General features: G+C 46.3%; 2 long non-coding RNA genes across 4 annotated transcripts; one reads left to right on the forward strand and one right to left on the reverse strand.

Moving 5' to 3' along the window:
• Positions 1–494: 494 nt before the first annotated feature.
• LOC308107104 lies at positions 495–5,082 on the reverse strand. Of its 2 annotated transcripts, none has more exons than XR_013935191.1 (4): positions 4,727–5,082; positions 3,939–3,990; positions 1,787–3,631; positions 495–671 (listed from the first exon to the last, which is right to left on the reverse strand). It is a non-coding gene; the product is annotated as an uncharacterized lncRNA (long non-coding RNA). The 2 variants fall into 2 exon arrangements; XR_013935192.1 differs by having other exon boundaries at positions 3,857–3,990.
• On the forward strand, positions 662–3,152 carry LOC308107105. 2 transcript variants are annotated; one of them, XR_013935194.1, is made up of 3 exons: positions 662–1,366; positions 1,776–1,896; positions 2,060–3,152. It is a non-coding gene; the product is annotated as an uncharacterized lncRNA (long non-coding RNA). The 2 variants fall into 2 exon arrangements; XR_013935193.1 differs by having other exon boundaries at positions 1,776–3,152.
• Positions 5,083–12,821: the final 7,739 nt, after the last annotated feature.

The following is a 12,821-nucleotide window of genomic DNA, read 5'->3' on the forward strand; positions in this document are numbered from 1 at the left end:
TGGTGTGCGGGTTGTGTTTCTGGTATGGATGCAATTTTAATTTTTACTTTTAATTTTTTTTTTTTTTTTTTTTTTTTTTTTTTTTTTTTTTTTTTTTTTTTTTTTTTTTAATTTTATTTACCCTGTTTGCAAAACACGATCGTGAATGGAGGGTCTCCCAAAAAAAATACAAATTGATAAAAGACCGGATTATATTACCACCAGGGGGCACCAACCACCAGCAGGTATGGATCACTTGGAACAGGATCAGCATGGACTTCCTGTTGGGAGGAGAGCCCCGCCTTACCGGACACCACTCCCCCTCTTTTCCCTCCAAAAAATCTATAAACACACCAAACACCATCACTGTCTTACCTTTGCCCCTGAGGAAGCCGAGCGGCGAAACGTTGGGCCCCCCCCCCCCCCTCCCCCTTCTTTTTTTACCCTTTATTTTCAACTTGTGTTTTCTCTTTCGCTATATTTTGCGATTTTTCCTTTTTTCCTTTTTATTCTTTGGACCACATATTGTTTTTTCAAAGGGACTAGGCCCTACATTCACACAAAGCCAGCTTGGCACAGAATTCTTTGTCGGATACGCTGCGAGTGGACTATCATCTCCACAGCCGGAAGAGAGGAGTTCCAACGACACCCCCCCGGGGTCCCCCAATCCTCGAAGGAGACCTACCTCACCCCTAGAAACAAAGGGGACAAGAAAGGACTACAGTGTGTGAGTGTGCATTGACAAATTTTTACAGGCCTCAAACATCCGGAAGGACCCCGCCCGTAGAAGCCGGCCTGCAGGACTCGGGCGTCGAGCAAAACTCTGATGCATGTATGTGGCCTTAAAAAATCCAACAATCTGACGGTACAATTTGTTGTTTTCTTTGAAAAAAAGAAACCCCACGCATAAGCTGGTTAAGTCAGTACTGTGATTAACTTCTTCCTGTTCTCCCTTGATGAGGATTCTTATTACTATGATTGCTTTTGATTTTCTTGTTTAAAAACTCTTCTTGAACACACCTGCCACCTCAACCTATAACCACAGGTCAACGGTTTTTATTTCTCCTCCTTCTTTCTGTGTCATTCCAATTCATGCACTCCCAATTTTAGACTACTTTCTTATCCCCTTTTAATCCACCATCAAATTTATTAGTCAGAAACTTTTCAGGGTTGATAATTAATTCTCTACTCACCTGGAGGCAAAAGGTTTCCTCCCCCCAAAAAAATACTCTGATATTATGTCTATCCCTTTACGCAATAGGTTTTCAGCCTTGTCAACGCAGGGGCGGGAAGACCGCTCAGAACGCCCGCCTGGGCCCCAAGACAAAACACCCACATCTGGTCCAGATGTCCGGAACAGGGCGGCTAACTTAAGCAGTACTAAACGGTATTTTAAGATTCTTCAAACCCTACATCACGCAGAAGTTTTAACCACAGCTAAGGAGACAAAAATATTACCAGCAGGTATGAAGAAAAAAACGGAGAAACTGGCGGCCTTTATCAAGCCTGCATGCCCGAATGAAAGAACCCTCAACAGAATAAAACTAAATACACAGAACTGGATGGAGGCAAACCTCGCCACCTTAAGGGAACATTATGACACCACGCTGGCCGACCTCCTCACAGAAATAATGACTTTTGAACCTGAAGCTTTTAGCAAGGCCCTACAATGGGCCAAACAACGATATGGTAGAAGACTAACAGACAGCTCAGTGACAGAATTTGAATCCATACTAAAACATGGTGCCCCTGGTTGTCCTCATTCTCCTTCTCTTCCAATGGCTGCAAACCCACAGGTGGCACTTACGGAGGAAAACTTCCCCACCCTTCCAGCAACACGGGAAGAGGACCCCCTCCTTTCCGTCGGTGCAGCTTCCCCACGTCCCCAGCGCAGTAATCTGCATAGGGACAGGAAAAGTAAGAACCATACAAACATCAAAGAAATTGCAGTATTTCCAGTGCCACCTTCCGTAACAATAACAGCACAAATACACAGAAACAGTGAAACCTTGGAATCATGTAAGTCTCACATGGGACAGAATATTGGTTCACAATCTCTATTTATCTCTCCGGAACCCAGTTCCTGCCCTCCCTCCCGAGTTACAGCAGAACTTCAGCAGACACTCCTCCCGATTGGGGATCCATTTTCCAACCACCGGGAAGCAATCTTCGGTACAGGACCAGCTAACTCCCCCAGGGTGAGGGAACCACTGGACGTAGGAGATTTCGACAAGAACGATGCAAATTTCCTACAAAAAACATCCACCTTTCCCAGGGAAGAGGACAAACAACAACAGGCCAACCAAACAGGTGAACCCACCATATCAGAACTTGGGATTGCACCGGCCGGGCCCGAGCTGGACCTTGTACTCCCCGAGGAGCATCTTATGACACACCCGGGGCAGAATACAAAGGAACACACAGTAAAAGCAGTATACAGTAATGTTATTGTGGCAAGCTCCGAATTACAAATACTTACCTTGACAGACTCTAATCCAGACACCTTGCCTCCAACTCCAGATTCTCCAACACTGCGATATGATGCGCAGGGGGCGGGACCAAGCGGTGGCAAAAGACACCCATGTACACCAGTCCACGAGGACCCGGGGTTAGCACAACTGATTACGACTGATGGAACGACGGACGAACTCACCACTTCACCGTGCCAGTCTGAGTCTAACTTGAACCACTCGCCCCCCGTTGGGCGACCCAGCCCCCCCACCCCCCGGAGGTCTGAACCTGTAATTCATTGTCATACTGCACAAAAAATTAAAAACTGGGAACTGGAAATAACTAAGCCTGTTCTAATCATTGGGGATTCCAATCTGGCACGACTAACGTCGTTTACACATCCCAAAATCCAAGTGGACAGCTTTCCAGGAGCACAGCTCCATCACATTAAAAAAGTTTTGGAAAAACTAACCCCAGACAATAGAGTTGAAACGGTTGTATTGTCAGTGGGCTTAAATGACTGCCTGAAAAGACTACGACCATTAACGGTGGCAAAGCATTTAAACGCGTGCCTCAATCAGATCGAACGAATCTTCCCGGCAGCTATTTCCCTCGTTCCATTACTCAATTACAGCCCTGAATTAGAGAAGGGTCAAATACAGTGCCTCATGGCCCTGAACGAACACATAGTAAAGAAACACAATTTCTTAACAGACATTAAGGCAGACGTCTTCAAAACCGAAACAACAGACCCAGTGCATTGGACCTGCGAAACGGCAAACACCATTTTAAATCACTGGCTGTCACAGTTAAACTAGTAGGAGGGGAGCCGAATCAATATAGTGCCCCCAGTAACTCTAATGTTACAAATCTATCAAGCCATAACATAAGTATCTCACAACAGGAACTTCTGGAAAAAGGATTAACCTTTATACCCACACCCAAACCTCCGAAACTGCTAGAACTACGCAAAGAGGTTCACCTCTTTCACAGAAGGCTAAAAATCATGGAATACTTCGAAGGAACAGAATACAATCACTTACCTTTCACTGAACAATCAAACTGGGAACCCCCAGATGAGGCTCTCTCGAAACCCCTCCGGGAGCTTATCCAAAGAGACAAAAACACCCTATCTCACTTGGTAATTCCCCGGGGACGTCCTCCTAATATTACAGAGGACCAACAAAAGGCCTTGGACATCCTGAAAAAAAGGAAAGATATTATTATCAAACCAGCAGATAAGGGAGGCCAAGTGGTAATCCAGAACAGACACGATTACTTTCTGGAGGCCACCAGGCAACTAAATGACCTCAAATACTATGTACCTTTACAAACACCGTTACAGCCTATTACAGCCTCACTCATTCGACCCATGGTGAGGTCTTTATATGACAACAAATTTATCTCAGCCAAACAAATGTACTACCTGCTGGGACCAGCTTCGCCACGTCCTCGCTGCTTTTATTTACTACCTAAAATCCATAAAACTCCGGACACCTGGACCGTACCTTTTAAAATCCCCCCGGGACGTCCAATTGTCAGCGACTGCGGCTCGGAGACCTATAGGTTAGCAGAATACATAGATTACTACATCAATCCATTATCAAAACAACACCCGAGTTATATTAAAGACACATATGATTTTGTTAACAAACTCCGACAACTCAGCGTCCCAGAGGGGACTTTTCTTTTTACCATAGACATCACCTCCTTATACACAAACATTGACACCAGCCTGGGTCTGGAGGCCATCAGGAAGGTCTTTCAACAATATCCAGACCCCGACCGCCCGGATGAAATTATCTATGAAATGCTGCAGGTTACTCTTACTCGCAATGATTTTATTTTCAACAACCAGTGGTATCTTCAAGTATGCGGATGTGCGATGGGCCGGAAATATTCCCCAGCATATGCCGACATATATATGGCGGAGTGGGAGCGGACGGCCCTATTAAAATGCAAGGAACGCCCCCTTCTTTATCTACGTTACTTGGATGACATATTTGGGTTATGGTGCAAGTCAGAGGATTCATTCCAACATTTCCTCCACACCCTCAACACACACCACCCCAACATCAAAATCAAACATAACAAACAATCCTCACATATCGAATATCTGGACACTACAGTTTATTTTCACAATATCAAACACTCTACTAAGGAATTGGGCACCAAAGTATTTTTCAAAGAAACAGACAGACACACACTACTTCATAAAAAGAGTTACCACCCCAAACATACATTCCGGGGGATCATCAAATCCCAACTAATCAGATTTCACAAAATATGTACGCACCAGAAAGACGCAGAGGCAGCTACAGCAGTGTTATTTAAAGCACTAGGACCCAGGGGTTACTCCAAACGCCTCCTTCGGGGAATCAAGGCGGAAGTTCACGGAAGCCTCCTGGGACCAACTCCGTCTAGGCGAACCGAGGGGAGCCCCCTGCTGGTACCTTTTGTTACCACATATCACCAACAATTACATCCGTTTAACCAGGGCCTCCGCAACAGTTTTCAACAACTTCAGCACTCCAAATCTCAAACCGGACAATACAAGATGATTACAGCTTACAAAAGAAATAAAAACTTGGCGGACATCCTGGTTCACTCCCAGTACAAACCGGCAAACAGAATCACTTCTCCTCCAATAAACCACAACTCACCCCCCTACATCTTCAATACGTTATCAGGCAAAGGACTGCCCACAATAACCAACTGGTCTATACACTCCTACAATATAATTTACACCATAGAATGCAAACATTGCAACAGGATATATGTGGGAGAATCCAGAAATTCCATCCGAACCAGGATGTCCCAACACCTGTACCTCATCCGGAATAACAAAGGGGTCAATTCCCTCCATAAACATTTCCAGGAAGTAGGGGCTCACTGCCTCGTTTATAGAGTTGTGGAGCAGAATACCAACTGGTCCACAGGACAAAGGAAACACAGAGAAAAAGTATGGATCCAGAAATTAGAGACCGTTTCCCCTCTGGGCCTAAATGAAAGATCGGGCCCCTAGAGAAAGAAAGGGAAATCTTTAAAGTAGCCTAAAGTTGTTTCTTCTGGACCCTGAAACCACCTTTTCTCACCTTCCCCCCTTTTTTTTCCCTCTTTTAATTGCCTTTCCTTAATAGAGAGGTGAAATCTTGCACCAGCCCGGAGCTTAGCCAAAAAAAACAAAAGTTTAAAATTGATTAACCTTTTTATAAAAAAATTTTTTTGTATATTTATTCAGCCTGGTCAAAAAATTTAATATATGAAATTACCCTTACAAATTGTGAAATTACGATTTGAATAAATCCCCCCCCCCCCCTTTTTGGTTTTAAAAAAAACAAAGCCGACCTCTCCTCCTCTTGAATTTCAAACAGTTTTAAATAAAGCTCTGCGACATATTGAAGTGACTAACTGACTTATATTTTCTTTGTTTGATACTGACAAAATGTGTGAATTTTTTTCTTCAAAATAAATCAAAGTAGGACCAGACGTCGGCTTTACTGTTAGAACCCAGATTGCTCTTGAATATCTATATATTTCTATATTTATAGTCACCAACTGAAGCACTTTATGGCCCTATGCCAGGCCCCTTTTAACAAAATATTAAAAGAATAATGAGGAATTGACCATTTCCCTTCTGATTGGTCAAAGACTCAGGAGCCAGAACCGAGTAGAACAGGCAACATGTATCATATGCACTGTTGACATGGAATGTTTTCTCACTGCTTGTGACTTTTTTGTATATGGGAATTGAACTGCATTAGTTGGAATGTTTATTAATTATTTACTATGTTTTACAGTTGCCTGGACAATAAGGTTCTGGCTCCTTCCCTTGCACTAAACGAACCCCAACCCCCCCCCCCCCCCCCCCCCCCCCCTTCCTTCCCTTCCTATTACCCTTCCCAATTCCTTCACCTAACCCTAACCATTCCCACTCCCCATACCTAACCCTAACCAAACCCCCCCCCCCCCCCCCAAATCTCCCGTTCCCCCCTCCCTTCCCCCTTCCTAACCCTAATCACTCCCACTCCCCATGCCTAACCCTAACCATTCCCACTCCCCATACCTTACCCAACCCCCCCCCCTTTTTATTTTCCCATCCCCCCTCCCTTCCCCCTTCCTAACCCTAATCACTCCCACTCCCCATGCCTAACCCTAACCATTCCCACTCCCCATACCTTACCCAACCCCCCCCCCCTTTTTATTTTCCCATCCCCCCTCCCATTCCCCCTTCCTAACCCTAACCATCCCCACTCCCCATACCTAACCCTAACCAAACCCCCCCCCCCCCCCTTCCCTCAATTTCCCGTTCCCCCCTCCCTTCCCCCTTCCTAACCCTAATCACTCCCACTCCCCATGCCTAACCCTAACCATTCCCACTCCCCATACCTTACCCAAACCCCCCCCCCCCCTTTTTATTTTCCCATCCCCCCTCCCATTCCCCCTTCCTAACCCTAACCATCCCCACTCCCCATACCTAACCCTAACCACTCCCACTCCCCATGCCTAACCCTAACCATTCCCACTCCCCATACCTAACCCAAAACCCCCCAACCCCCCCCCCCCCCCCCCCATTTTATTTTTTCGTCCCCCCTCCCATTCCCCCTTCCCAACCCTAACCATCCCCACTCCCCATACCTAACCTTAACCAAACCCTCCCAAACCCCCCCCCCCCCCCCCCCTCCGCTTCCTTCCAATCACTCCCCCCACTCTTCTTCCACGTACCTTTCACCTTAATCCCCAGCGCATCAGGATCCGGGCGGGTGTTAAATCTTCTCCTCCGCTATGCTCCTTTAAATCCTCAAGAGGGAGCCATTGCCCAACATAAAGAAAATTCTCAACGGCAGTGGCTCCTCAGAAACAAACTACAAAGCAACTTTGGGCTCCTACTTTCCTACTCTCCTACCCCTTCTACTTCACATTTACATCATCTTTCACACACACTATGAGGAATCCTCAATTCTAATTTATTCTACTTTATTTTATTTTAATTTATTTTATTTACTTTTTTTTAAAAAACCTGGGGACACATTCATTTAAATTCATATCACTTACTTCATACACCTTTCTTTTAACAAAAACTTTTCTGGGGTCACTAGTTGCTCTTTTGTAAATTACAGTAGAAATATTTTTTTTAAAAAAAGAGTCTGTTGCCAATGCCTTTCTCCAAATCATGTTCCAAACCTAACCCTAACCCTAACCCTAACCCTAACCCTAACCCTAACCCTAACCCTAACCCTAACCCTAACCCTAACCCTAACCCTAACCCTAACCCTAACCCTAACCCTAACCCTAACCCTAACCCTAACCCTAACCCCTCCGGGACACAATCATCCTTCTTTCTAAAGGGTTTTAACAACTTTTATCCAATCCTGCTTTTTAGATCCCGGGAGCAGAAGAGTCTAATTTAATCACTTCCGTTTCTAAAAGTTTATCTCCTGTTTTCCTCTCTCCTCTCCCTGGTTTTTAAATTTGTTTTGATAATTTAAATCCACTTTTAAGCTTTATTATTCCTAGTTTTCCTTGTTTAAACAAGAGAGGAAGTAGCTTTTACTGGAGCAGAATATTTTAATCATTACATTAAAAACCTTATTTTAATTTCTTATCACCTCTCTGTATTTAAGAAAACCTTTAACAAAAAAAAACCCTTTTCTTCTTTTTTTGAGAGATATCACCCCCATGGCGTTTTATTGCACCAACTGCCGCACGGCTCAGCCCACCCAGCTGGGAGGCCACAGGGAATCTCCACCTGGACCACGGGGCCCTGAGCAATCAGTGGGAACAGACGACAGTTTTACACACCGCAGATGCACAAGGTTATATTTCAAATACATCCAACTCATGCACCACTCCAATATTATTGAGGCAGCCTTGGAGAACAATACCATTCCACCAGGAATGAGGAGGAAAACCGAACAACTGACAGAATTCATTAAACCGGCCTGCCCAAATGATAAAATCAAAAACCTGATCAGACAGAACACGATTCAGTGGATGGAGCAGAACCTAAAAATACTAAATCAACATTATAACGACAGCATGGATGATTTAAGTACAGTAATTGAAGAGCTCCAACCGTTTAGACCACTAGCCTGGCAGGCAGCACAAACCACAGCAAAAAAAAGATTTGGCCCACGTCTCACCACTCTCTCTATACAGATGGCCCTGGATACAATAAAAACAGTATCCAACTTCTGGCCGGACTCCCCCATCCCAGCAAACGCCCCCTCCACTCCGCCGGCCTCCAGTCCTCAACAAGAAGAGAACCAGCGGCCACCTCAAACAACGGGGAGCCGCACCGAGGAGCCGCAGCAGAGGAAGGAGGAACCACCACAACCAGGCCAGAGGGGGGCCAGTCCAGAGACCATCCCGGACCACCCCCGAAGCAAGGCAGGAGGGGAACGACAGCGCCGACGGGGAGCCCAACAACATCCCCCCACCCCACCATCCCGGACTGTCCCGGGCTCAGAAGTACCACTCCCTGAGGCAGTCCGGGTGGTGTTGGACGCAGAGGATCCTCCCCCCCGGCCTACCGAGACCTCCCAGGCTCCCAAACTAACCCAGAGGGACACCTGGAAAAGACGAGCAGGAAGGGGGCCACCAACAACCCCAGTCGGCACTGACCTTCCAGACCTGCGAGGGATGAGAACCACACAACACACGGACTCCTTCCCCAGCACGCTGCAACCCAGGGGCACTAAATATCGCCACCTAAGTACACGGCTAACCCCACCAGCTCAATGTAGGGGGCTTTTAACCTCACCGCAACTCAGACAATTTTAATAAAAAAACTCAATACTCAGCGACGTTCCGTATTTTATAATTTTAGCTTTTTTATAAATAAAAAATGTTTTACTCCCCTGCTTCCCTCCTCCTTCCCCCCAATCCCTTACCCCCTCACCCACTTTCCCACCCTAAACCTAACTATCCTCCCTCCTTCCTTTCCTAACCCTAACCCCTCCTTCCCCTTACCTAACCCTAACCTAACCCCCCCCCCCGGCCTAAGAAGCCAACCCCTATTCCTACCCTAAACCTAACCATTCCCCCCCCCCCCCTTTCCCTTCCTAAACTTAACCCCTCCTTCCCCTCACCTAACCCTAACCCCCCACCCCCCCCCCCCCCCCCCCCCCCCCCGCCTACAAACCCAACCCCCTCTCCCATCCTAAACCTAACCACATCCCCTCTTTCTCTCCTAACCCCCCCCCCCTCCTTTTTCACCCCTTCCCCAGTAATTTATCAGTTTTAAACAAGTTTTCGGACGTCGACTGTTTTAGGATCCAGAGTTCAATTTTAATTTGGGTGATATCTCTTTTATCCTATTTTTAATTTCTTATGGATTTACTTCTTACTTTTAATTGTAAAAACGTCCAAGTCTCTTATTTTCCCTTTTAAGTTAATCACTTGGGAGAATATGGACGAACCCACCTCTTTTAAAACATAGGGCGCTTTTTACAACACCCGAGGTGACACTACCCTCTTTTAAAAGGACTGAAGTAATTTTAATATCACAAGGAAACACTTTTTAAATATGGTGTACTGTTGCCCGTGCCTTTCTCTCCTTTGTCCCAAACCTAACCTTGCCAGAGCCAGCACTATAAATAAGTGTTTTTAACCTACAGATATTTAATTACCTTTTATATTCCTCTTCTTAAACTCTCTTTCATTCCTTTTATCCAGTCAGTTTGTTTTGAGGCTCTGATTCTTTCCAGAGGGGCAATCTACGAGGTGACCACTAGAGGGAGCCAACTTCAAAACCTACCAAGGCATACAGGCACCTGGACTACAGCAGGGAGTAAGAGGACAAACTTCCTGTCCAGGCCCCTCCCACTTCCTCAAACCGCCCCCAGAAGACCTTCAAAAGCAGCCAGCAACACAGACAGACTCACCTTGCCCCTGAAGAAGCCGGATAGGCGAAACGTCGGGCCTTTTTAACCTTTTTTTCTCTCCTCTTTCGTTTTTATGGAGTATTTTATGGATTAAAGGATTTGCAATTTTAGACTTTTTTTATTCTGAGCTCAGAATGGGACCTTTTTAGGATGGATACAACGACTTTTTAAAGACCACAGCTCCAACCTCCAACCAGGAAACCGGCTACAAACAAAAGGACCACTCAGCCGCAGCCTTGCAAAAACCTGACGATCCTCAGGATAACTGACTGCAGGCTTTGGGCCTACTCTGCAGGCTTTGGGCCTGCTCTGCAAGCACGGTAATTTGGCAGGTTGGCAGCAAACTGGCACCTTGATTGAACCCCTCCGGGACACAATCATCCTTCTTTCTAAAGGGTTTTAACAACTTTTATCCAATCCTGCTTTTTAGATCCCGGGAGCAGAAGAGTCTAATTTAATCACTTCCGTTTCTAAAAGTTTATCTCCTGTTTTCCTCTCTCCTCTCCCTGGTTTTTAAATTTGTTTTGATAATTTAAATCCACTTTTAAGCTTTATTATTCCTAGTTTTCCTTGTTTAAACAAGAGAGGAAGTAGCTTTTACTGGAGCAGAATATTTTAATCATTACATTAAAAACCTTATTTTAATTTCTTATCACCTCTCTGTATTTAAGAAAACCTTTAACAAAAAAAACCCTTTTCTTCTTTTTTTGAGAGATATCACCCCCATGGCGTTTTATTGCACCAACTGCCGCACGGCTCAGCCCACCCAGCTGGGAGGCCACAGGGAATCTCCACCTGGACCACGGGGCCCTGAGCAATCAGTGGGAACAGACGACAGTTTTACACACCGCAGATGCACAAGGTTATATTTCAAATACATCCAACTCATGCACCACTCCAATATTATTGAGGCAGCCTTGGAGAACAATACCATTCCACCAGGAATGAGGAGGAAAACCGAACAACTGACAGAATTCATTAAACCGGCCTGCCCAAATGATAAAATCAAAAACCTGATCAGACAGAACACGATTCAGTGGATGGAGCAGAACCTAAAAATACTAAATCAACATTATAACGACAGCATGGATGATTTAAGTACAGTAATTGAAGAGCTCCAACCGTTTAGACCACTAGCCTGGCAGGCAGCACAAACCACAGCAAAAAAAAGATTTGGCCCACGTCTCACCACTCTCTCTATACAGATGGCCCTGGATATGATAAAAACAGTATCCAACTTCTGGCCGGACTCCCCCATCCCAGCAAACGCCCCCTCCACTCCGCCGGCCTCCAGTCCTCAACAAGAAGAGAACCAGCGGCCACCTCAAACAACGGGGAGCCGCACCGAGGAGCCGCAGCAGAGGAAGGAGGAACCACCACAACCAGGCCAGAGGGGGGCCAGTCCAGAGACCATCCCGGACCACCCCCGAAGCAAGGCAGGAGGGGAACGACAGCGCCGACGGGGAGCCCAACAACATCCCCCCACCCCACCATCCCGGACTGTCCCGGGCTCAGAAGTACCACTCCCTGAGGCAGTCCGGGTGGTGTTGGACGCAGAGGATCCTCCCCCCCGGCCTACCGAGACCTCCCAGGCTCCCAAACTAACCCAGAGGGACACCTGGAAAAGACGAGCAGGAAGGGGGCCACCAACAACCCCAGTCGGCACTGACCTTCCAGACCTGCGAGGGATGAGAACCACACAACACACGGACTCCTTCCCCAGCACGCTGCAACCCAGGGGCACTAAATATCGCCACCTAAGTACACGGCTAACCCCACCAGCTCAATGTAGGGGGCTTTTAACCTCACCGCAACTCAGACAATTTTAATAAAAAAACTCAATACTCAGCGACGTTCCGTATTTTATAATTTTAGCTTTTTTATAAATAAAAAATGTTTTACTCCCCTGCTTCCCTCCTCCTTCCCCCCAATCCCTTACCCCCTCACCCACTTTCCCACCCTAAACCTAACTATCCTCCCTCCTTCCTTTCCTAACCCTAACCCCTCCTTCCCCTTACCTAACCCTAACCTAACCCCCCCCCCCGGCCTAAGAAGCCAACCCCTATTCCTACCCTAAACCTAACCATTCCCCCCCCCCCCCTTTCCCTTCCTAAACTTAACCCCTCCTTCCCCTCACCTAACCCTAACCCCCCACCCCCCCCCCCCCCCCCCCCCCCCCCCCCGCCTACAAACCCAACCCCCTCTCCCATCCTAAACCTAACCACATCCCCTCTTTCTCTCCTAACCCCCCCCCCCTCCTTTTTCACCCCTTCCCCAGTAATTTATCAGTTTTAAACAAGTTTTCGGACGTCGACTGTTTTAGGATCCAGAGTTCAATTTTAATTTGGGTGATATCTCTTTTATCCTATTTTTAATTTCTTATGGATTTACTTCTTACTTTTAATTGTAAAAACGTCCAAGTCTCTTATTTTCCCTTTTAAGTTAATCACTTGGGAGAATATGGACGAACCCACCTCTTTTAAAACATAGGGCGCTTTTTACAAC

Source organism: Lipophrys pholis (assembly GCF_963383615.2).
Source record: "Lipophrys pholis genome assembly, chromosome: 3".
Lineage (NCBI taxonomy): Eukaryota > Metazoa > Chordata > Actinopteri > Blenniiformes > Blenniidae > Lipophrys > Lipophrys pholis.